Source organism: Anastrepha ludens, chromosome 3 (assembly GCF_028408465.1).
Source record: "Anastrepha ludens isolate Willacy chromosome 3, idAnaLude1.1, whole genome shotgun sequence".
Taxonomy (NCBI): Eukaryota; Metazoa; Arthropoda; class Insecta; order Diptera; family Tephritidae; genus Anastrepha; species Anastrepha ludens.
In genome coordinates this window covers 84,135,901-84,160,175 of record NC_071499.1, presented here as the reverse complement: position 1 = coordinate 84,160,175, position 24,275 = coordinate 84,135,901, and the positions used below count along the sequence as shown (strand labels likewise).

Sequence of the window (24,275 nt, the reverse complement as noted above, 5' to 3'; positions counted from 1 at the left end):
AGAAGGGGTCATTAAAAGAGATACGAAATGAAAATAGTTACGATACAAAAAGATCTTATTGATTTTATTAAAAATACTGTTCAAATTATCGAAGTTTAATCAGTAACCCCTGTGTCCACCATGATTGTCAATGACTGTTTGCATTCGATTTTGCATAGAATTGATAATCTTGCGGCAGGGTACTGTGTGAATGGAATACCATAGTTCTTTGATTTTTTGCCATAAATTCTTCTTACTTTTGAATGTTTCCTTCCCGAATTGCTTATTTAAATCTCCACAAAGGTTTTCAATGGGGGTTAGATCGGGTGACTGACTTGGCCAATCCATAACTTTAACACTATTTTGTGAAAACCATTCACGTACAAACATCAAGAAGTGATTGTTCAATAAAACTCAAAATAATTGTTTAATCATTAAAATGTATTTTGTCGCCTTCAAAATAGTCTCCATTTGAAGCAACACACATATGCCATAGATTAGTCCAGTCATCAAAGCACCTTTTACAAGCGTTTGAAGAGATCTTCTTCAGCTCCTTCAGCGAATTTTCTTTAATGGCCTCTATCGAAAGCAAAGCGGGGTCCGCGGAGTAGCAACTTAAGTTTTGGGAAAAGGAAAAAGTTACAGGGGGCTAAATCCGGTGAATACGGGCCGTATCTTATGCACATTCTCTCTCAAACGTCGCATAACTTCCATAATAATATTCTTTATTTACCGAATGTACCGAATTTTTTGAAAGAAATTCAACTCTCTTTTGGAACGAGTCGAGCAGCCACGCGTCTCATGCCCATTTGATGGTGTAAAATGTTGCGAATTGATTCGTGAGACACGCTAAGGTCATGAGTAACCTTCCCCAAACTTAAATGATGGTTTTCCAGCAACATTTCATTGACTTCGTCGAGGTTTTCGTTGAAGACGTTGATATGCGTCCAGATCGGGGCAAGTCTTCTGTAACTTCTCGGCCCTCTGCAAAAGCCTTATACCACTCGCGGACCCGTGTTTTCGATAAAGCACACTCTCCATTGGCTTTCTGCAACATTTTCAACGAGTCGGCCCACAAAATCCCGTTAAAATCACAAAATTTAAGACAAATTATTTCTTCGATATTTTTATCTATAGTGAAAATCGTAGAGCACACCTGCGGTTGACTGATCTAATTAAAAATCAAAAACAAGCTAATTGACAGATCACGCTCAAACTCTGCGACACTATAGAGGACAGTTGAACCAACCCGACTAGAATTACAGTGAGGCATGCCGAAGAATCAGTTAGGCCCGAATTAGGCAGGCTTTACTGAGGCACGCCTCACTATTACCTTACCAGGCCCACGTTAGGCAAGGCAAAGATTGGCATGCCAGAACAATACCAAATTTGGTTGTGGTCACGAAAATCTGTGGCAGTGTCTCACTTAGGCTTAAATTGGAATCCCTAACTGATTTGCAGAAGGGCATCCAGAGTATTACCGAAGTTCGGTTTTTCGAACCTGCGCCTAATGAGGCAGATGTGTGGCGATACCTTTCGCGACTTGGGCCTAGTTTGGTTGCATTATGAGGCGCCTTACCAAAATTTCTAGTCGGGAACATTCCTGCAAAGAAAATTTAGACATATGTTTGTGTAACGCGCGTTGTTTAAATGAACAATTCCCGAAATTTTTTTTGACAGAATGCATTCTCTTCAGCAAGGTAGTATCACTTCTTAAACTATGCCCTTGTAAGTAAATTTATAAAATTGATTCGTTATGAGGCAAATAGGTCCTACTCCATACCAAGAGAATCATCCGCAAATCATTACGCCGCCATCATGCTTGACTCTTATTTTTTGAACTGTGGTGAGAACTCTTGTTCTTTAGGTCATCTGACATTTCGTCCAGCATCATTTTCAAATAAATTTGTTTTTGTTTCATCGTGATTCATGTTGTACAATCGACGCCGTACAGAGTCACAGCGAGCGTTCCTTGTGTCGATTATAATGACCAGGGTACAGGGTGCGGCACTCGAAGTGTAACCAACTTCAGATCGCTCGTGTAGCTGATGCACTGGCAGGAACGAAATGACCAAGACATTTCATCCACAGGTGGCATGGGTTCCTCGCTATTGCGGCATTGAGAATAACTACAGGGCTGGTGAACTAACGAGACTTAGCACTAAGTTGACTGATGAGTACACAGACAATGACACCCAGACACCCCACCCGCAGAATCGCCCGACAATTGTGGTCGGCTGTCAATGCTAAACGCATAGAATCGTTGCTAAGCCTGAATAAGCATAGTCTTAGCACAGAGATTTCTATTACAACGGGGCACTGCTTAATAGGCAGACGGGCCCAGAGGATGAACGTGTAGACATTTGCCGTCTGCAGAAGAAGTCTAAATAAGGAAGTGGAAGAGACGATTTCGCAACTTCTGTGTAATCCGGGATTTTCTAAAATTCTTGAAAAATTCACTCTAATTTTAGGAGACATAAGAACGAGTTCCCCACGCGACATCACATAGCGCGCAACCACTACAACCTAACCTAACCTAATCGAATCGGAGCAAGCAAGCTCGACGCTAGTGGCAACGCATTCAAAGTTGAGTGCTCCAACCGTGATCTACTCTTGTTACACATAAAGTCGGCGACGAAAACACCCTTGAGATTCAATGTTGCATCGCAAGTATACTCTTTAAGTGGCAATGTTGCACACTCATTCTGTTTTTTGGATGCCCTAATACAATTTTATTAAATTATGTGTAGTATATTTGATTTCTGAGCAAACAAAACAGATCCGAACGTGGGAATGGATCTGATCTGCTTAGTTGTTTATTTTGGATTTTACAACTATTTGTATACGAATATGTCGCATGGTTTTGTACGACAATTCCCTGTATTACTGAACTGGAATCTTAAAAAGCCTATAAATTAGACCAACATTTTTTGGAAATTTAAACCTTTTCTAAAAAAATAAAAAATTCGTATGTAGTGGTGCTCAAAGCGGTATTAATAGGCTTAATGTGAAACAACCGGTGTGGAACTCAATGGGTTCAAGTGAATGTTCTTTCAATTAAATTTTATTCCAAAACTTTTTCAATTTAACTGGAAGAAATTAGTAAATTATCTCGGTACTCATATCAATTAATCCCGTCATTTTCGGTGTTTGAAAAAACACTCATTGGGATCACTCGTTGGGTTTAAAGTCAGCCAACAGCCAACGTGTTGTTCTAACTAGCTTTAGCTCGATATACTATAGGTGCCGCTTTTGCTGCTGTGACTGCTCTTGTTGTTGGCGTTAGGATTGTTGGCAACTATTTGCTATTGTAAGCTGAGCTAATGTTGCTGTTGTTATTACTTACTGCTCCTGCTGTTGGCGTGTTTGCGGTTACTATACCATTTCGCGCTGGCGAGTTTATTATTTCGTACTTCCTTCAACGTCTAAAAGGCATCTCAATATAAGCGCAGTTATAGTTCTTATTCTATTTTATTATTATTTTTTTTATTATTTTTCTTTTTGTTACTTTGTATTGTTTTACTTCGCTTTGTTTAAGATGTATTTTTAGAAATACATACATACAACAACAACAACAGCCGCCACCGCAATTTCTTTAGGCTGTTGATGAGTTCTGATTTAAAGTGCCGGCAGTAGAACGGACATACCTACATATGTACATGCATACACACACAGTTGTGTATATATGTACATATAAAGCAAATTTATATGCACATAGTTGCAGTTAAATGCAATTCTAGTTGCATTTGCTTAGCTGTGTGCTGGCGCTAATAGTAAATATAATCATAATGGTCTAGCCTGGAATTGTGGATGGTGTGGATAAGTGCACTTACATATATTTCGTATGTAGTTGTTGGCATATCTTACTGCTACAGTTGCACGGTTTGCTTGCATCGTTGCTTGTCATAGCGTGCTTCTGCTTGGTTGCACGAATATAATTCAGTTGGCTGAGCTGGCTGGTTTATTGAAAACTGACTGTGCCGGGTGTGCGACATTGGCGCGTCAGTGCATAAATCGAAGCCGTCAAGTCTTGTCCGGTTGGTTTGCTGAATTTTCGTTTAAGAAGCGTCGAAAAGAGTCGCAGCAACGCGTTAGCTTGGTGAAACTGGTCGGCAATATTACTTAGTAGCGGTAAGCAAAATCGCACAGGAGTGATCAGTGCAACACGGAAATCTTATATTAAAAGATTATTTGTACAATTAGAGAAACACTTTTTTTTGAAAAGTTTGAAGTTCTATTGGGCAGAAATGATTATGTCTTTGCTTTGCAAATTATTGCCCATAGCTGCTTACAAATTTCCGTTTTATTTCTGTGTAGCAGCTTGTGGATGGTAGATGCACCGGGTGCGGATGCCTTTGGGTGGCAGATGGCTACCAATGGACGGTTATACCATAGTCTTCCAAGCGGAGCTCCATGGCATAGAAATATATGGCGTAGAATGCCTACGAAGAAGTATTGCTTTAAAGCGCATCTATAGTTTGTCCAACAGCCTGGCAACCCAAGGATGATAAATAGACAGACGAGTATCCAGACCACTTTGCAGGCAGCTCTATTTGCACAATAGTCTGACACAATAACGTCTAAACTCGTTGAAGACTACTTACTGTCCGCAACAACCTTGGACTGAAGAACACCGTCTTGTAGGGCTGGGTACTAGATGATGAAGGTCATGATGGCAATGGACTGACAGACTGCCTAGTAAAATTAGACGCTACATCAAGATTTCAAAGACTAAAATCATTTTGTGGGCTTACCAAAACCTACTTAACGGAAATTATCAACAACTGGGAGAACATTACATTCAAACGACACTGGATGGAAAGTCCGGGACAAATGCAAGCCAAAGAGTTTAGCCTTCCTTGTAGAGAAGCGTCAGTTAGGTTAGGTATATCTGGCTTATCCGAATATATCTCACATAGACCACAAGCGTCCTACACTGCTACCAGTGTAGTTGGATTCGTGTTAGACATAGTTCTTGGTACAAGTCTTGGAGAGTTTTAATAAGCAGTGTAAATTTTTATTAGCAATATCCTTCAGAGATGAAAAGTATACCGATTCTAGGCAGTTGTAACGAGTTCTACTTAGAGCAGGACAGTGGGGACAAAATAGGTATTCTAACGTACCTCTTTCTTCTTCGCATAAGTTACACGCATCGTTCTGGACCAATCCCCTTTTAGCTGCATGATATGGAGTGAGACAATGTCCCGTGAGTACTTCAACCAATATTTTAATTTCCTTCCTTGCGAGTGAAAAAATAAATTTGGTTGCTTTCGTGTTGCAAGTTCGTAACATTATTTTGGTAATCCTGTGGGAGGTCGAGGCTTCCCATATAGACTGTGTTTTCAAAGTTAGTTCCTCGTCTAGTTCCGTCCTCAAAACTGAGAGTGAGAGATATGTGTTCGACGTATTCATCCAAGTGCCTGGTTTAGCAAGCTCGTCAATTCTTCCAATTTCCTTTATTTTCTTATGCCCTGGTATCCAGTAAATTGTGACTTGTCTACTCTCGCAGAGCTCGTAGACGCATTTTGCACACATTCCGAGCTAGCCATTATGGCCATTATTGCTTTAATAGCAGCCTGACTATCGATGAAGATGGTTGTGCGAGTGCCGAGGGGACTAAATTCTAACGCTAATTCACCTGCTTTGGTTACAGCATAGATCTTAGCTTGAAATATGCTACAGTGATTAGGGAGCTTCAAACACTTTTGGAGACAGCCACTCCTACTCCTTCCATCATTTTGGATCCATCGGAAAACAAGCAGTCATTATGTTCTATTATGAAACTAGGCGTCTTGGTAAAGTTTACTTGTGAAATAACGTAGTTCGACCTTTCGTTTATGTCCTGTATGCTAATGTGACCAGAAATCCTTTGTGAAAATTGTCCAGTCATCCTCAGTCTTAGAGCAGATCCCACAAGCGTCAAGTAGGTTCTTAAATTTGCATAGAGGAGTCTGATGAACTCTTACTGGATACTGTACTGGACATTGTAGTATTCGTTATGATTTCGCTCTCCGACGCATTTCGCAACATCAGCCATGAGCTTTGTTAACATAAGATTATATTTAAGCCGTAAAAGTTTCAAGCAGCTTAAGGACGTATGCCATCTATCACCGATTTTTGATGATAGTGGTGATAAACACTCTTTTTTTATCAAAGGTATTCGGGCATTGATTCAATCCTCTTTTGATGTCATCAAGTAATTGTATTAGGTGTACCGAGAGCTTGTTGCATTTATTTGTTCTGCTGGTAATTATGACAACTCCCAGACGCACAGCTTTTAACTCGTAAAACGTACACTGCATGTGTCATTGAAAATGAGCTATACTTCCACCAGTGGATTAGATTGTTGCTAAAACTGGTTTAATCAGTGGTTTAATCTGATGTGTGAAATACCTTTTGTCGCTATTGTTATTGTATTGTGTAACATAAAGCATTCATCACACATTTTTGTGCAATGCCGCTGATGTGATAGTGTTTGGCAAATATAAATCCAATCGTTCTGGCACTAAGGAATGTTTGCAATGATTTTTTGTTATTTTTGACTATCCAAAACTTCTTAATCCATATGGTATGTCAACATACTTTTCTTATGAAGGGTGGTTAAGTTTCAAGGGCCGGTGTAGATTTTGAATAAAATACAACTGTTTAAGAAATTATTGTCATTTATCTTTATTATGATAATATTGATATGGCTCAATTACGTATGGAACAAAATATCGGCCAAATGGGCGCTGCGGCCTCGGCGTCACACCTTCATCCGATGATCCAAATTTTCGATGACGCTGAGGCATAATTGAGGTTCTATGCCGTTAATGTGGCGAATTATCTCATCCTTAAGCTGTTGAATTGTTACTGGCTTATCGACGTACACCTTTTTTTTCAAATAACCGCAAAGAAAGAAGTCCAACGGTGTCGTTGACGTTTAGGTGTGACATGTAACATTTAACCACCCTTTATATAATTTTTTACTTTTTTTCTAAATTTTCCTTTCTATATTGAAATTAACTTTAATAATTCAAACTCCCTCCACATGATTATTTACATCAAATGATGTTTCTTTGGCGCAATAATTTCAAGAAAAACAGGACAGCAGCCTATGCGCTGGTGGCGTAATTTTTCCTCCTTATAGGTATACTCAAGACAGCCACTGTTGACCCACAAGGGGATCATCTGCCGCCATTTCCAAATGATCAAAGACCCTGGTGTAGTAGTATAACCTCGACTTCAAATGAGTTAAAGAAGCTCAGAACAACATAGGAAAGAAGAAAGCTGGTCCGCATCCGCCTCCAACGACTATTTTCGCCCTCTGAACTAACACTAGACTTGCCGTTGGGCCCATCCATACTTCTCTTTAGCTGGTCTGCTTTCGCAGAATACAATGTCGCTCAACGCCCCTTGCATACACACTGTGTTAGCCCGCGCTACATCCAAAAGTGCTTCTAGAAGGCAGAGAGTAGGGTGCCTATGTCCTATGTCCCACGAGCTATTGAGGACAGGAAGAAGAAAAAGAATTGACATGAAATTCTCATACCATTATAAAAAAAATGATTTTTGCAACGATAAATTCGACTGGCATGGCTGCCTCAAGTTACCAATATTAAGAAGCGATGGACATGATGTATCAAGCTTGAAGGGTTCGAAAGAAGAAAAACAGTTATTAGCAAAGAGTATACTTGTCGCTTTGTCATGAACTATCATGCCTGATGGACGAGAAAGAAAAACATCAAAATGGCGGACTTGAAAATTGTGGAACGTTTTTTGTCTTATAGTTTAAAAAAATATTAAATATTATTTATTATCGTAGAGCAGATTGTAAATATTTTAGCCTGATCGCACCAATTCTGTTTCGAGAAAAGCGCGTTTGAAGTTTAAATGCAAGTTTTGGGTGTTTGAGGCGCTTACTTTGTTTCCAAACCTGTACTCGATCTTTTTTTATCAAAATAAGGTTTTCCGCTACAATTTTAGAAATTTTTACTAATATATAAGAATTTGTACTTCTTCGAAAATCGATTTTTTAATTTTCTTTGGTATTACAATAATTAATTATGTTTATTATTCAAAAGAATAAAAATAATAACAAACGCCGTTAGGTGTTTGGCCTAGCTCCCTCTCCTTTTTGAGGCGTGCGTCTTGAAGTTGTTCCGCAAATGGGCGCACTTTATGGTTTTTTATGAGGAGCTTTTTCATGGAAGAAATATAATCAGAGGTTTACCATTGCCTGCCGAGGGGCGCTCGCTATTAGAAACAACTTTTTCTATCATTTCACTGTTTCATGTAGTTCGGAACTACGGAGCATGAAATAAATGGTGACAATCTGAAGATTACTCTTACAGATACTCTTACCTCTGAAACTAAGAAGCCATGAAGAAACAAGCAGTCGTTTGCCTTCAATTACTGAGTCAGTTGGTCTTTTAATTGTACAACATCCTGTAGCGAGTACAATTGGAAATGGTAGAATCCACGCATAGTATTGAAACCCCAAAAAAATTTAGCTCCACCTCATCACATTTTTATTTATTTATTTATCAGTGGCCTATAATAAAATTTAGCTAGCATTGTTTCGACAGAACATTTTAACCCACTAACTTCTACCTGGTGTGTCTTTTTGAGCCTCTTTCTAAAGAACTTGCATAAAAGTTAACTAAAGAGAGCAGTTAGAATTTTAAAATATTCCACAAGATATGAGCGGAAAATTTCACTAGCGGTCACTGAAGATAAAAACCTCCTACAGATTCAAGTGAGCTAGCCAGGAAAAGTACTACTCTTCAACTGCTCAGTGATAGAAGCACCATTGGGTTATTTATGGATACGAGCAAATTAATAATTAAGAATAACATTACCCAAGAGGTCAATAGGGCATGGAGAGATTAAGACACAGGCCTAACAGCAGGTTACTATTGCCGCAAATAAACAAGAAAAATACCAAGGAACTGCTTAGTCTCACAAGAGAGGATATTTCGAAGACCGTGGCTCGTATAACCGGTCATTGGCTATTTGGCAGGCATTCCTTGAGACTAGGAGTTTTTTCTCATGAATATTGTATAGGTTGTAGAGATGAGGAAGAGGAAGAAACAGTTCAGCACTTCCTTCACTAAGGCTGGACCCTTAGCTAAAATCAGAGCAGGTTGTCTATGTAAATAATTTTTCAATTCTCTTACGGAACTGATTGGCGTGGTGATGGGGCCAATCCTGCGTTTCGTAAGAGCCACAAAATGGTTTCACGAAGAAAAATAAATGAGGTTCCCGTATCGCACAGTGGTATCACAACGGCCCTGTAAGGTCTAAGTGAGTTTGCCGTATAGACCGACTACCACCATAACGTAACCTGACCTAAGGTGAGCGCGGAAAATAGCTTTAAAAAGTTGAAAACTTTTGATATACATAAGTCCTCTTAGGACTAGCGTTTGCAAGAGGCTCGTAGGAATTTCTCAGCAGACTGGTGCTTGAAGTTTTAAGCTTTTGAGTTCGACGACGAGTCGTGGTCGCATAAAAAAATGATTGATTTAAAAAGAAAACTGTATTTTGACCAAACTGCATATCTAATTAAAACTTACTCGTATTTATATGAACGCCACTGTACGCTTAGGTTCCGAATTCTATGCTATCTGTCCTAATGTCGTCAGTGTCGTCGCTGACTAGTTGGTGTGCAACCTCGTAAAAATGATTGTTATTCTTCAGGGTTTTCTTTTCTTTTTTTTCTTAAATGGTGTGCACTACTCGCTACTATTAAGGTCCTTTGCGTCATTCTACATGACCATGTTGTGTCATAAACAACAGCAAGCGCACTGACGCTCCTCTAATTGTAACTTTGTTATGTACTTCTTATTAACTTGTTTTCTACTAATGTCCCTCGTATATTGGGCTCGCTTTAGATGGACTAATTTAATTGTTATAGTTTGCAATTGTGTGTCACATAAATTTCTGCTCATGCACTCATAACTTGCTCCACCCACTTGCCACTTGAAAAGCACGAACAATGGAAGTAGTATTGCCAGCTTTTTATTGCCACTATAAAATTGTGTGAATTAAAACCGCATTTTGTTGGAAAACCTTGAAGATGGGGATACGTGCAAGTATCTCTGGTCACATTACCGGCATCTTACCAAATTGGTCAGCCAAAGTGCATCGGCTGGCAAGCTTAAGCTTTAGCTTCAACTCTTCCATTTATGCATTTACGTAAGTATATACTTATGCACACATATACTCACATACGTATACGTATGTATGTATGTATTTATATATATTTGTTGTATGTATGTATGTGCTTATATTTTATGCAGGTATGTATGTGTATCTATGTATATGGAACGACTAAAAAACAGCTAATAGCATCGTCTTCCATGCACACTTGCTTTCAGCAGTCGCAATAAGTATTTCTCGCATTCTCTTGCTTTCTGACAATGACAATTGTCTCTGTGTCTTAACTAATTAGTGTTACATTTTCTCTTTGTTTTATTTTACATTTTGCACTTTTTTATTTCTGCATTACAAATCATTTTTCGTGTTCTGTGTTGGTCTTTAATTATTGGCTACAGTTGCAGCAATGAGAAGCGCCTGTCGTTTGTTATGTTTTGTGATTAGAGGAGATACCATCGCTTTCAGGTTTTTTTTGTTTAATTGGCATATACACTCTGGCATATACCAACTTATGATATTTCTTACAACATCACATATTTCTAATAAATTTTTTACTAGAATCTTCAAAAAATTTGATAAACTTAGATTCGATTTTCTGAGTTAAAGGCCTATTTGTATATAATGAAGTATTTTTTTAAGTAATTTTTTTAGTAATAACATATATTATATTATTTCAGCGCTAATAGCTATAGATGAAGCGTAGGATAGGTTTTATCTCAACACCGGATAGTTCCGAAAGAGAGGCAAAAAGGCATTTTCCTAACAACCTTTAGAGGAAGTGTTTTACTCTTTCTTTCTTTTACTCGTCTCTACAATTTCTGCAGTATTCATGAGAAAATACTCCTAGCCTAAAAGAGTGCCTACCACACAACTCACGGCCTTCGAGATGTTCTCTGTCGTTAGGTTGAGCAATTCTCCAGATCTCTTCTTATCTATTTTCGGCCAAACTAGCCTGGTTGTAACATAAGTATTTTCTTCTCTCCATGTGGAATATTAGTACCCTTTCTGGCTAGCTTATTCGGCCTTGTAATTTCCTTCACTATCTTTATGTCCCGGAACCCATATAAGGCTGAACTTGAAGACGGTGCTAATATCATTTAGAGCTGCCAGGCATTTCTGAGCAATCTTTGATGTTAGTATTACTGCCTCCATTGATTTGATGGCCGCCTGGCTGTCCAAGAAGATATTCGTCGTAGATTTTGTTAAGGCGTATGTGTTAAAGTACACAGTTATCTCCTTTATGGCTAGGACTTCTGCTTGGTAGAAGGTACCGGAGTCCTAATTTTTTTGAAAAAACTTCATAGCCTAGTTTATTTTTTAGCTTGGATCCATCCGTGAAAAAGTTTATTTCCCCTCTTCTCTATGGTCTTTGAGTTTACCACTCTCTTCTTGACGGAATGTTAGTCTTGAAGAGCCTATTGAAGGTGGGTTTAGGGAAAGAGTGGTAGATTTCTTGATTATAACAACTTATAGTATGTAGTATAGAAGCGTGGACGAACCGCCGGGTCTTCCATAGTGCCATACTATTAAGTCTAAGTGCTGAAGGGGCGGCCACGTGTTTTCCTACCAGATTTAGAGCAGGCAAGTTGACTAACAGCTCGAGCGCTTTATTAGGGTCCGCTTTATTAAAGGTCCGGTGATAAAAACGCAGTTCTTTTCACCTTGTTCAGCAGTTTCGTATGGTTTCGTATGGGACATGGCTTTATTGTATCTAAAATCATTTAATTCTTAATAACTAGGCATCCCTTTATCCTCAAACTAGCTTTGGATCAGATCGATCTACATCATGCAAGACAGCCGTAGATGGGGTATAGAGCCAACTTATGAGGCAACTGACCTAGAACACAATCTGGACCGACCTTTCACTAAAGGTATATGGTATATGCGGTATCATCACTTTACACTGCCTAAAACGTATGATGTATGACATCTATCGCAGTTGCAGGAACGAGGAGATCTAGAGCGTTGAATACTTCTTCTGCCGCTCTGTCTGAACTTGAGCCGAAATTAGTGATTTCACAATCAGAATCCAGACCAAAGTGGACCTCCCTAAATAATCACGTAGAGTGGCAAACTCCGTAACTTAACCTAGCCTGAAACTCCTTCCGTATTTAATTTGCTTTTACATTTGCTAAAACATAATATGGAATAGATTTCAATTCGAGGACAGAACTCTTGAGCCAAAATTATCAATTTTTTAAATATTCTCCATAATTTCAATTTATATTTTTGCATCCTCCATGAGTTGTATCACGAAAAAATTCCATACCAGATAATTTACTTTTATTTGTTTTTTTTTCGACGACAATTAGCTTTTGATTACAACGTCAGTGAGAATTTTTATTTAAAAGAAATTTTAGACAAGCTTCTTTTTAATCTCGGCGGATATGCTAAGTGGCGGAGAAACCAGACTCTTGATGCGTGCCTTTAAAATCAATATTATGAGGATTCAAGACCTTTCGAGAGCACATCATATGATACGCTTGTGAGACTGAACCAGAACCCGTCAACAAAGATGGCCAGGTAATTCGGTTGTCACTCTGGGTATAACCACTAAGGAAATGTAAATCAAAAAGATTACCGTCTAAGACAGAATGGCTCTGCTGCCATAAAGACGTTTGCTGATATTTCGCTGGGCAGGCATAGGGTTATTCGAAACATCCGCTTGAACTTTTTGATATTTAGCTTTGCCGCACTACAAGAGTAAATTGATGGTCTTCCTAGCCTTACAGAGTCTACAATTCGTCGTTCAATTCATAAGTTTGGGACAACTGAATCGGTGGCCGTTGAAGCAATCCATATACGACACAGGAAACGCCAGATCGTTGGGGGAACAGTGTGCGAGAAACTCCAATAAAGTCAGCACAGAATAACTTTTTACTGCTAGACGTGGAAGGGAGTCCTAACACTCTTTAATAAGTTTGGGTTTAAATGTTCGATTTAAACCTTTAACGAGATTTACGCTTTTACAAATCGTGTTTGCTAGTAGTTTAGCTTCAAACACGATGAATCATTTGTCCTCTGGGCTGGGGCGTTTGACACCATATTCAAATATGCCCACTCCAATTCGCTCATCCATCTTTGACCCGTCTGTGTACTAGCGTGCATATCTGTAATAGAATAAATATATGGGTATCCGTTGAAGTTTCCCACTGTGGCCGTAGAAGATTTCCCTAGCCACAAAGCCAGAACTCCTGCACCTTGTCAAGATATGGATCTTCCTAGTCGTTAATATATACCATGCGATTTTGCGATATATTCCGCCCGCATGATGCTTACATATGAAATAAATCCGGAACAGTTGAAAATGAGTTGAAAGGAAATTACTTCAGAACCAGTAAAATAGGACTATTTATCATAAATCTTCCCGCAAAGGAGTGTTCAATATAGGGATTACAAGTCTCTTACGCTTCTATTAAATTCGACCTCGAAAATATCGAAGATCAACGCTTACCAAAAGACATTTTTCACATTTTTGAGTTTCCCTTAAACTGCGTGTACTGACAGTCCAACTGCACTTACAAGCTGCACTTTAAAGTAGTTTTATGATCTCACTATTTTACAAAAATCAATGAACTCCAATATTCGCCCGTGTCACTTTCTACTGCCAATCGCTTGCATCGCAGTTCCGCTGAAGCTTATCTGATCAACAAAGTATCTAAAACAAATGCATTACAGCTTAGGTTCCCAAATGCTTTCGATTCATTGTAGACATCAAGATGTCTGTACGTATGCCTGGATGTGTGTAAATGAATGTGCTTAAGAAACAATTTGAATAGAACGCACCGTGACTAGGCATGGAAGTAATAATATACATGCGTGAATTCACTACTTCATTGTAATGCATTCATTTTAATTGTAAGTACATACATATTGTACATTTCTACAATTGTGCCGAAAATAATAGCAGCGCACTATATTGCAAAGTGTTGACTATTTATTTAATTTTTTTATATTGTAAAAATATACAATATATATAACTTAAAGTTTCAAATTGTGTACATGGTGAGCCATCTTTTATGTCTGTATGTAAACGCTGAATAACTTTGCCAATTTATCGACTTGAACATGCATGTTTTCGATACGTCAATTCAGTACAATTTCAACCATGGGTCGCTTTACACCGAAACAACGCGCATATCGTGACGCTATACATCGAGAATAGTCGTTCTATTGTTCTTACTCAACGCGCATATCGCAAAAATTATCGCGACAAACAGCACCGTCTGTCCATACTATTCGTCGTTTGGTGTCGAACTTTTTTGAGCACCAGGCAGTAGGAGATCGTCAACATGCCGTTCATCAACGACGAAGACGTTCCAATGTTCTTGTTGAAGCAGTGAGAGAGAGCGTTGCTCAGGAGCCAACAGTGTCGTATCGTCGTCGCGCTCAGCATTTTGGCGTGAGTGAAACCACAATGCGGCGCATTTTAAAGGATGATTTAAATTTGTTTCTGTACAAATTGCAATTGACACAAAGAATATTGCCGACAGACTATTCACGCCGCTTGGAATACGGCCAAACAGTCGCTCGAATGGTTGACACTGAACCCAATTTTCGGAAGCAAATTTTAATGACTGACGAGGCACATTTTAACCTCTCTGGCAGCGTGAATAAACAAGATTGCCGCATTTGGGGAACTGAAAATCCACATGAGATACATGAAACGTCATTGCATAATCGGAAATAACTGTTTGGGCCAGCATTTGCGCCAAAACCATCATTGGACCATATTTTTACCGAGAGAACGAAACGGTCGATGGAAAACGATATCGCTGGATGTTGGCTCATTATGTCTGCCCGCAAATGCGTGAGAAAGGTTTAGATGGTTACTGGTTTCAACAAGACGGTGCGCCTGGCCCTCCGATCACCTCACTTCTGAAAACAAATTTGAAATTTTGACGCATTTTTTTTGTAATATTTTACAAAGTTTAAACTATGTCTTTAAAAAAAAAAACTAAATAAAAACAATTAAATAGTCAATACTTTGCCATATGTCACGCTGCTATTATTATGAACACAGGTGTATATATGTATGTATGTACACACGTCAGTGTAATGCTCTTGCCAGCCTATCGCCAATTCGATAACCTCACGATAACTTTTCCAAGCGCTGACATGTTTCTATGTCTAGTCATACATATCGTGCTATTGCTTATGACTTCTTGCTGTGGCTTCTGACTTCTCGCTGCTGCTTCTGTCTTCTCGCTGCTGCTCTCACTGCTGGTAGAGGAGGACTTGCAGGTATGGTAGTGTGCGTTGAAGATTACTTGCATATTCTTTACAGACCGTAACTTAATTGAATTATACGCTTGGCGTACATTTGAAGTTTACACGATCACCGATCACGCCGTTAATAGTTGCCCGTGTTGCGTATCACACACCTTAATACCTACTTACACACCTTCGTACTTAGAAATTTATGCATTTGTCGGTGTGGTATTTGCTTTACATTTTATACGCTTTCCCTGCAATGGGTGCCAAAGTTTGTACATTTATACATACACATCTACAGTCACGGCAGCAATGTTAATGGATGGTGGTGGTGGCGGCGGTGTCTCGTTGGTGCACTCACACCCGCACCACATATATTTAGAGCCGTAGAAATAGTCAGGACGCTTAAGTTATAAATGTTTTGCCACTAAAAATTATTTATTATTATCATTAATGAAAATTTTCGACACAGTTTATTCACCGCGAATATTTTTTTTTATTTATCGCTATTTGTAATGCCACAGATATTGCATGGTCAGCTTGGAAAATATGTACGCTTGCTCTCACAATACAAAAATCTTGCAAGTGTGGTGCGGTGAGGTTGCTTTTATTATTTTTTTATTGCTTGAATCGCGTTTGAGATCGACTGTCTTGACTGAATTAAACCGTTTAATGTACTTAGATTTAAATCTTTTCTCGTAAAAATTGATTTTATTGTTTTCGTAAAGAAGTACTTAAACGCTAGTTTTTATAGCTTAAGAAGCTTAAGAACTGCGGTTTGTATTTCTGGTCATTTGCTTTGCCAAGTGTGTGCAGTAATAATTACAATCATTTCTTTGTTTTTTTGTTTTGTGTTGAGTTTGGGCGTGTTCCAAGTTATATTTGTTTTAGTTTTTGTTTTGTTGTTGTGCTATGAACTTTTGCTTTCGTTACGCATCTTTCCATATTGCAGTATTTTGTTTTGTTAATTCTTCTACTTCATTTTGTTTTTTTGATTTGATTTCTGCCGCTTTGTCCCGCCAATTTAACAGCCATTAACATTTATTATTCTTTGTCGCCTCACTTAGTATGCGAATCCACACCCAAATGGCATTACATTGGCCACTGACTTATAAGCAGTATGTATGTAGATACACATTTATATATGTATGTATGCGTACACGTCATTCCTTATTGCTTTAGGTGCTACTGCACACACGTGCAAATTTCTGGCTCCTTTTTAATTTATTTTTGTTACCTGCGCTCACCTCTTGTTTTGTCAGTTTCGTATGAAATCGTCGGCTTACTCTACGCTAATATTCATATATTTCATATATTATTATTATTGTACATATGAACATAGATGAACTGTAGGAAGCCATGTCGCTCGGCCATTAAATTTAGCGTCTTCCATGCAAACAAATGCGCCGGAAATAAATCGCCTGTTTTTTTTTTGTTTTCAAAATTCAGTTGAATTTTGCTTCAGCTCAGCCAATCACACTTCAACTGTGCGTCTGTCCTATTAGTATTAAATTTAGGTGGTTTCACTTAAAGTATTTCGCTGCTGATCACTTGAGTGTTATTAGTCTAAAATTTAGTCCTTCCTTAAATCCATGATTCATCACCTGTCACGATGTCATAGACGTGTTTCGAAGCCCCGCGATCGAATTTTTTGAGCATTTCCTTTTTTTTGGAGCGATTGACAAATTGTGTGGGATCCAACGCGAACAAATTTTTTTGACAGTCAAATGTTTATGCAACAGTGAATGTATGCTGGTCCCACTAATGTCTAAGATTGTCTCAATCTCACGATAGGTCACGTGACGATCTTGCAATATCAGTTCGCGCACATCATCAATGGTTTTCGGAACAACAACTGATTTTGGACGACCTTCACGAAATTCGTCTTGGAGTGAACTGCGACCACGATTGAATTCACCATGCCATCGATAAACACTAGTCCTTGATGGAGCTTCATCGCCAAAAAATGAATTAAGTTCATCCATGCAATGTTGCTGAGTTAATCCTCGTCGAAAGTTGTAAAAAATAATCGCACGAAAATGTTCACGATTTAATTCCATTTTTGGACCGAGATGAATCTTTTAAGTTACTGTAAACAACACAAATAGCGCTGGTATTTCAAAACGTTCTGAGTACGTAAAAGCCAAAAAATGTTAAACTTTGCGATACAGCTGTCAGTTGCCAGATTGCAACCCCAGGGTTGCCAAATCCTGCCAAATAAAAGGCACCCCTCGTATAAAGATTTATGGCATAATTTAGAAAACCTAAATGTGAATAGAAAACTTAAATCTGAATGTAAAATTGATTCTGACATGCTTAATACGGTTTTACTAGCGTCTGCAAAAGCAGCTCAAAATTTTATTAGCCATTCAATTTGATGGGGAATCCGAATCAGATGATTTGCGATCTGTCATGGATATCAAGTCGAATGCCATTGGAGAGGGTTGTAAATCTTTGAAATTTGTTAAACTTGTGCCACCATTTATGCTAGGTACTCTAACACACAAATTATTAATCGCTGCTTCCCAACTTCATATTTTCCAACTGAGTGTGGAAAGGCTGTCATTATTTCTGTAGCCAAAAATTGCAATGCTACTAGGAGTGTGAGTCGCTGATGGCAAGGCAAATTTCATCATTTGTTCAGCAATACCTATAATTTATTGTGTACCACTGCCCTAAGCATAGCTACACTACGGCTATAGTTTGACCTATGAATTCTTTGCCTTCTGGATTTCTCTGCGGTATTTTCTTCAGTAAATCATTACCTTTGTCGCTAAAAGTTTCAGCACTTTTTTGGATTTTCTGAAAAATCTATCAAGCTTCCTTTCAAGAAGAACTCAAAAGGAAGTGTTCAAAGCTGACTACGTCTTATTTTGTTGGCTCCGATGTGTCGAAAGGTTCTATCTTTGTTCCCCTTTGTTTAGTCTTTTCATGACTTACATATATATTCTCTGTGTGCTAATATGTCAATGTCCATTGTTATGTTAATGATGTTCAATTGTATTTGCCCAGTGGAATTGGTTTACCTGAGGGCTTTTGTTTCAAAATTATTAGCACCTGCCCGCAATTTCACATGAGGCCGTGATAATTGTCTTACCCTAAATGCGGCCAAGTCATATCTTCAAATAACAGTTTAGTAAAGAGTATTTCAAAACATGCGTCTGGATGTTGTTTCAAAATAAAAGATGTAAAAATTTAGATTTTTTCAGCTTTCAGTATTCTTATTAAAAATACGGCTCTTCACAATTATATGTGAAAAATAACGTCATTTAAATATACACCATTAGCATTTCTATAGGTAAAATCTGCCAAACAGTTGAATCATGAATATCTAATTGTTGAGAAAGCCGATATATCGATGTTGAAGGTTGCCCAGCAATACTTTTCACTACAACAGCTATATTCTCAGCATAACGTCCAGTTGTTGGTGTGCCCGCCTATCTGCCTTTTTCTATCCCCGACAGAACCAGAACCCTCAACTTTTTTCACCTATCTTTGAAAATAATTTTTCGAGATGTTCTTATAAATCGACCATTTTCACAATAGTATGGTAATGGTAATGGTGATGGTTGTACGGGTTAGGCTAAGGCCTTTATGCACTGCGACCAGAATGATCTATTGTGCGCCCCTAACTGCTTAATTTTAATTATTTAGTATTGGAAGGAATCGAACCAGCTCCTTAGGAGAGAGCATTTGTAAGACTTCACCCTCTAGTAGGCGCGAGCTTGGGATTCTGTGTCTCGTGTGACCTAATGCTTCACAAATGGTGATTAAGTGTTCCATGGACTCCTCTTCATCATAGCAAAACCTGCATAAGCTAGTGCTAGATAGTTCTATTGTATTGAAAGGTTTATTGCATTCAAATTGGCCTGTAATTGCTTCACAGAGTAATCTAAGGCACTTTTTATCTAGGGTTAAAGCAGATTTTGTTCAGTTAGTATTGAAGTTCAGAGACTTTTTGGAGTGATTAAGGCCGTTTGTGCCGCTTCCATATTCCCTAGTTTTTATTTGGATTCATTTTTAGATTTCCTGTTTTAAGTTGTTTTTGTTAAAGCCGAAAAACGGTGTTGGTCCACTAAAAAACCCTTCCGCCCCTTTTTGTGACATAAAAGTCTCGTTTCCTTCATGTCACTCATGTCCTGGTACTCAAATCAGGCAGACGTGATGAAGAGTCGCCAGTTTGTTGAATGCACTGTTGTACTCTATAAGGATTTCTAAATTAAACGTAAAGCTATTTAAGGCTCATATTCTTCGTAATAAGTTTCACAAATTTTAGCTCATTTTCTGTGTAAAATTGTACATATGTCTTCTTAACAAATGTCAAAGATGACTTAAAAACGGTACCATCTAGAACTTAAAATGATAATACAAAGCCCAAATATTTTCGGAAGGAATTTTTTTTTTATTACAATCTAGTAGATCATTTAATGGCATTAATTTTTTGAATATCATATTCGGCATGTGTCCGCCGCGGCTACGAGTTCATTCGAACAGTCAAATTTTTGATTTCTTTGTCCCTCAAAAATGCGGCGCAAACGATGGCCATTTGTCAATGTGAATCCTTGCGCGAGTTGCATTTTATACGCACGTCTTCCACGTGATCAAAGGACAAAGGCTAAAAAGTTGAGAACGGCGACGAATTGAAAAATTCTTTGAACATCACGAACATCGCGAACAGATTTATTATTAGTTTTTTCTCCAAAGTAAATTTTCACAATTTGGAAGCGTTGTTCTGGCGTTAAACGATTGATGATGTCTTGTCCAACCTTATGAACAGAAATGTCAACACATTTTGTCATTCTCAGCTGTCAAACCAAAGTTATCGATATCGATAGTTCTAATCCAGCTAAAAAAAAAACACCCGATACATACATACTCACACACTTAAGCTTACTATTATTATTTTCAAAATTGTTAGTTTTAAGTCAGCATTATATAAAAACTAATTGATTTGAGTTTTGTAAACTTCAACTGGTTGTTTTAAAATTGACTAACAAGTCTTGCAGATACAGCCTCATTTTTTTAATAAATATTAATAAAATTACGATCATCTGCATATTGCGACTAGGTATGCATTAGTTGTGTTCTTAGTTGCCATTAATTGAGCAAGTGGTCTTGTTTATCCTGTTTAATGCATTCCGTAAGTATTAATGTCAAGCTCTGTCCTTGCTTAGAGTAGGATTTCCTGATAGTAACTCTTTAGACTTTATTGCAGCTCTCGCTAAACTTGTTTATATGCACGCTGGTATGTAAGTGGAGTAAAAGGCCAGCGAATCGTTGGTTTGCGGTGCATCATATGCAGAAAGTTTGAAAAGGAGCATTCACTAAACGTTTGAGTTATTAAAATGCTGAAATTTAAACATTTTCACGCGCTTTTATATGAACACACCTTGAGTAATATTTATGTAATGCCACAGGATTTTCTCCTGGCCGCGCTTAAATTTAAGCACTGAAATCCTCGCTTCAACTTACACAATTTGTGTAAACCACCTTTCATATAAATTTTGACAGCTGTTTTACGACTGCCACAATTACAGTGGATCCTCCGCAAACCGCCTCCAGACGATTTACTTAAAGGTATTACCGGGAGGAGATCGGTACTTAGACAGCTTATACTGATGGGGTAAATACTTTCGATGCTTCCTCCTCGAAAAAAAGGATAAGGTTAAAGGTTTACATGGCTTACGAGACATTTAAGAGTTTAGATGAATACTCCTAATATGAAAATGTGTAAATCTTTAAATATTTTTGCAAAAGAAAATTGTTTTATTTTCACATCCAATAGTGAGGTATCGCTCAAAGATTTTCCATTCTGATTTTTTTCGTAAACAGCGTATTTTTCTGAGAAAAAATTTACTCAAATTAGGTATAGAATTACCAAGTGTGGCCAAGTCTTCCTCTACTTAAACTTTCATTGGACTCATTCGTACTGTACAACTTAAGTGAAAGGTATTCGGCGGCCGCCGTAGCCGAATGGGTTGGTGCGTGATTACCATTCGGAATTCACAGAGAGGTCGTTGGTTCGAATCTCGGTGAAAGCATAATTAATAAAAACATTTTTCTAATAGCGGTCGCCCCTCGGCAGGCAATGGCAAACCTCCGAGTGTATTTCTGCCGTGAAAAAGCTCCTCATAAAATATCTGCCGTTCGGAGTCGGCTTGAAACAGTAGGTCCCTCCATTTGTGAAACGACATCAAGACGAACACCACAAATAGGAGGAGGAGCTCGGCCAAACACCTAACAGAACGCGCCAATTATTTTTTTTTTTTTTTTTGTTTTAAGTGAAAGGTATTCAATCTATATTGGGCATAAAATTATGAACGATTTAGTGCCACTCGGGGTAAAATTTAATTTGATATAGCGAAATTTATTGACTCAATGACCATAAACAATATCAGAAGAATGGTCACAATTTCTAGTAGCGCATACTTATGGAAAACAGCAAATAGGAGGAGGAAGCGGTACTCGATCAAACACACAAAAATTATAATAAAGAAAATAATAAAAATTATAAGTTTGAAGTATTTCCGATGTTACGGCATCGATTTACTCGCGAATATTAGTATTCAGAGAGATGATCACTTGAAGTTTATTAGTGCATAGTATACATTTTCTTCCTAAATAGCTCCACCGGAAAATAAGCCATTACTGACGTATCGAGCAAGCGAGGAGGATAGTCGAAATGAGATGAGCCCTGTGTGGAGATGAACCACTTGTTATTATTGTTGTAGCAGCAATAGAATACCTTGTATATATTTGTAAAGCTCTTCCCCATAAAGTTCATTGTTCCATCGCCTGGGATATAGATACGTGAATGCTTATCTGCAAAGTTCATATATCTTCCGTAGAACCTTAATCTCGAACGTTTCCGAATCTCACATAATATACAAGTATTCTTACAGTGAAATTAAAAGCTTATATGTACTGTATTAAGCTTATATGTAATGTATTAATATCTTGAATGCACGCAGGAAAATGTGGTATTCACGTCGACCTCACGGGGTCTTAATCCTTTTCTCGTTATATTATATCATATTTGGAAAGAAGATGTGTTGAAGATACATAGATATATTTTCTCCCGTAGCCGAATGGGTTGATGCTTGACTACCATTCGGATGTGTTGGAACTCCGGGCACGAAACATCAAAGCTTTTTCTAATAGCAATTTAACCATGGATATTTACACGATAACACAACGCGTTAAAATTATTGAAACTTATTATGAAAATGGTCGATCTTTGAGAACAGCATATCGAAAAATTCGTGATTCTTTTGGTGGAAATAATTCAATGGATGGCAAACAAAATCTAAGAAACTGGTTCTGTCGAGGATAGAAAAAGGCAGATATGCGGGTAGATCAAAAACGGGCAGACCAAGACGTTCTGTTCAGAATATTGCTGCTGTAGCTCAAAGTGTTGCTGAAAAACCTTCAACAACAAAATCTCGACTTTTTCAACAATTAGGCATTCATTAAACGACTGTTTGGCGGATTTTACCTGTAGATGTGCTAATGGTGTACATTTAAATGATATCATTTTTCACATTTAATTATTAAGAGCCGTATTTTCAATAAGGATATTGCAACCTGAAAGAATCTAAAGTTGTACAAACCTTATTTTAAAACAACATCTAGGTGTGTCTTTTGAAAGAACTTTTAGTTAAAAGAATTTTTTTGATTGGTGTTTATGATAGAGGTTTTTGATGTACTATACACTTGATAACTTTGGCACCAATGCTTTCTGGGAATGATCTCTTGATATGCATAAAATTAATCTAAGTTGATGCGCACTTTTAACCGTATTCCCTTTGTCACGGTTCTGTCATGATTTGTGAAAAAGTGTTTGATAGCAGATCAGCTGATTCCTTTTTTAGCTCATCTCTTGGTTACTGAATTTTTATTTTCGCAAAATACAAATTTTGCTCTTGCCACGGGAAATAAATCAATAATGATAACAAAATGCATTATTATTACACTCATTTACATACAACGTAACTAACATTTTTGATTTTTCTGCTGAGCTTCATAACTGTAGCTTCAACTGCGCTTTAAGTGCATGCCGACTGCATCCGGATTTCATTGTATGCAACTGTGATTATGATAAATTCTCACCTGACTCTTTTATTCATTACATGAATATATACATATGTATGTACATTTGAATTCGATTTGTGCTTCATTTATTAATTTGCCATCGACGTGAAAATTCACTCCACCGCCTTTGACAATTAAATTATATTCGAATTGAAAGTATAAACGCATGGAGTGTAAGCGGAGTAGTTCAATGCGAATTTGTCGCGGCATCTGTGGCTTCACTGTCGCCTGGCTTCCTGTAGCATCGCCTTAGCTGCGGCCGGCCTTCATAGCCTAGCCAGGCGGCATACAAAATTGATATGCGTATCTCCTGTGCGCACTGCCGCTGTGCTACCACGTTGCATGTTGCCTTTCTAAATTTAGCAGTACATTCTGCAAGCAAGCTGCACGTCAGTCAGCTCTCCATGTATTGCTCGACGTGTTGTTGTTTTATTTTTATATTTTATTGTGCAGTTTATGCGCCTATTTGTTTTATAAAAATGCAAAACGCGTTCTATGGAATGGCCGTGGCTGTTGCGCATCGCATATAAATTTGTAGGTATGTTTGTTAAATGCGAAGCAATTGCTTTAAAATGCGTAATTGACCAAATAAAGCCAAGCAAAGCAATGGCGAATGATGACTACGTCGCGAGGATCGAGCGATCGGTGTGAGCTTGGACGAATGCAATGGTTGCTTAGCTCAGTTGCCTGCCTCAAGTTGTCACTTGAAGACTCGTGCATGTCTACGACATATTTTGTATAGCAACAGTAGAATTACGCTGGTTTTGTGTGCTCGCCAACGCCTTCCTCCTAACATTGATCATGACTGTCTCTTCATAGGCGCACCACACATTTGAACACTCGGGCACTTGCAA

General features: G+C 38.1%; 1 protein-coding gene across 4 annotated transcripts in view; it reads left to right on the top strand.

Annotated features, from left to right (window-relative positions):
- LOC128858311 (protein singed) overlaps positions 1-24,275 on the top strand; it is a 103,709-nt gene that overhangs the window by 39,436 nt on the left and 39,998 nt on the right. The gene's annotated exons all lie outside the window — the stretch shown is intronic.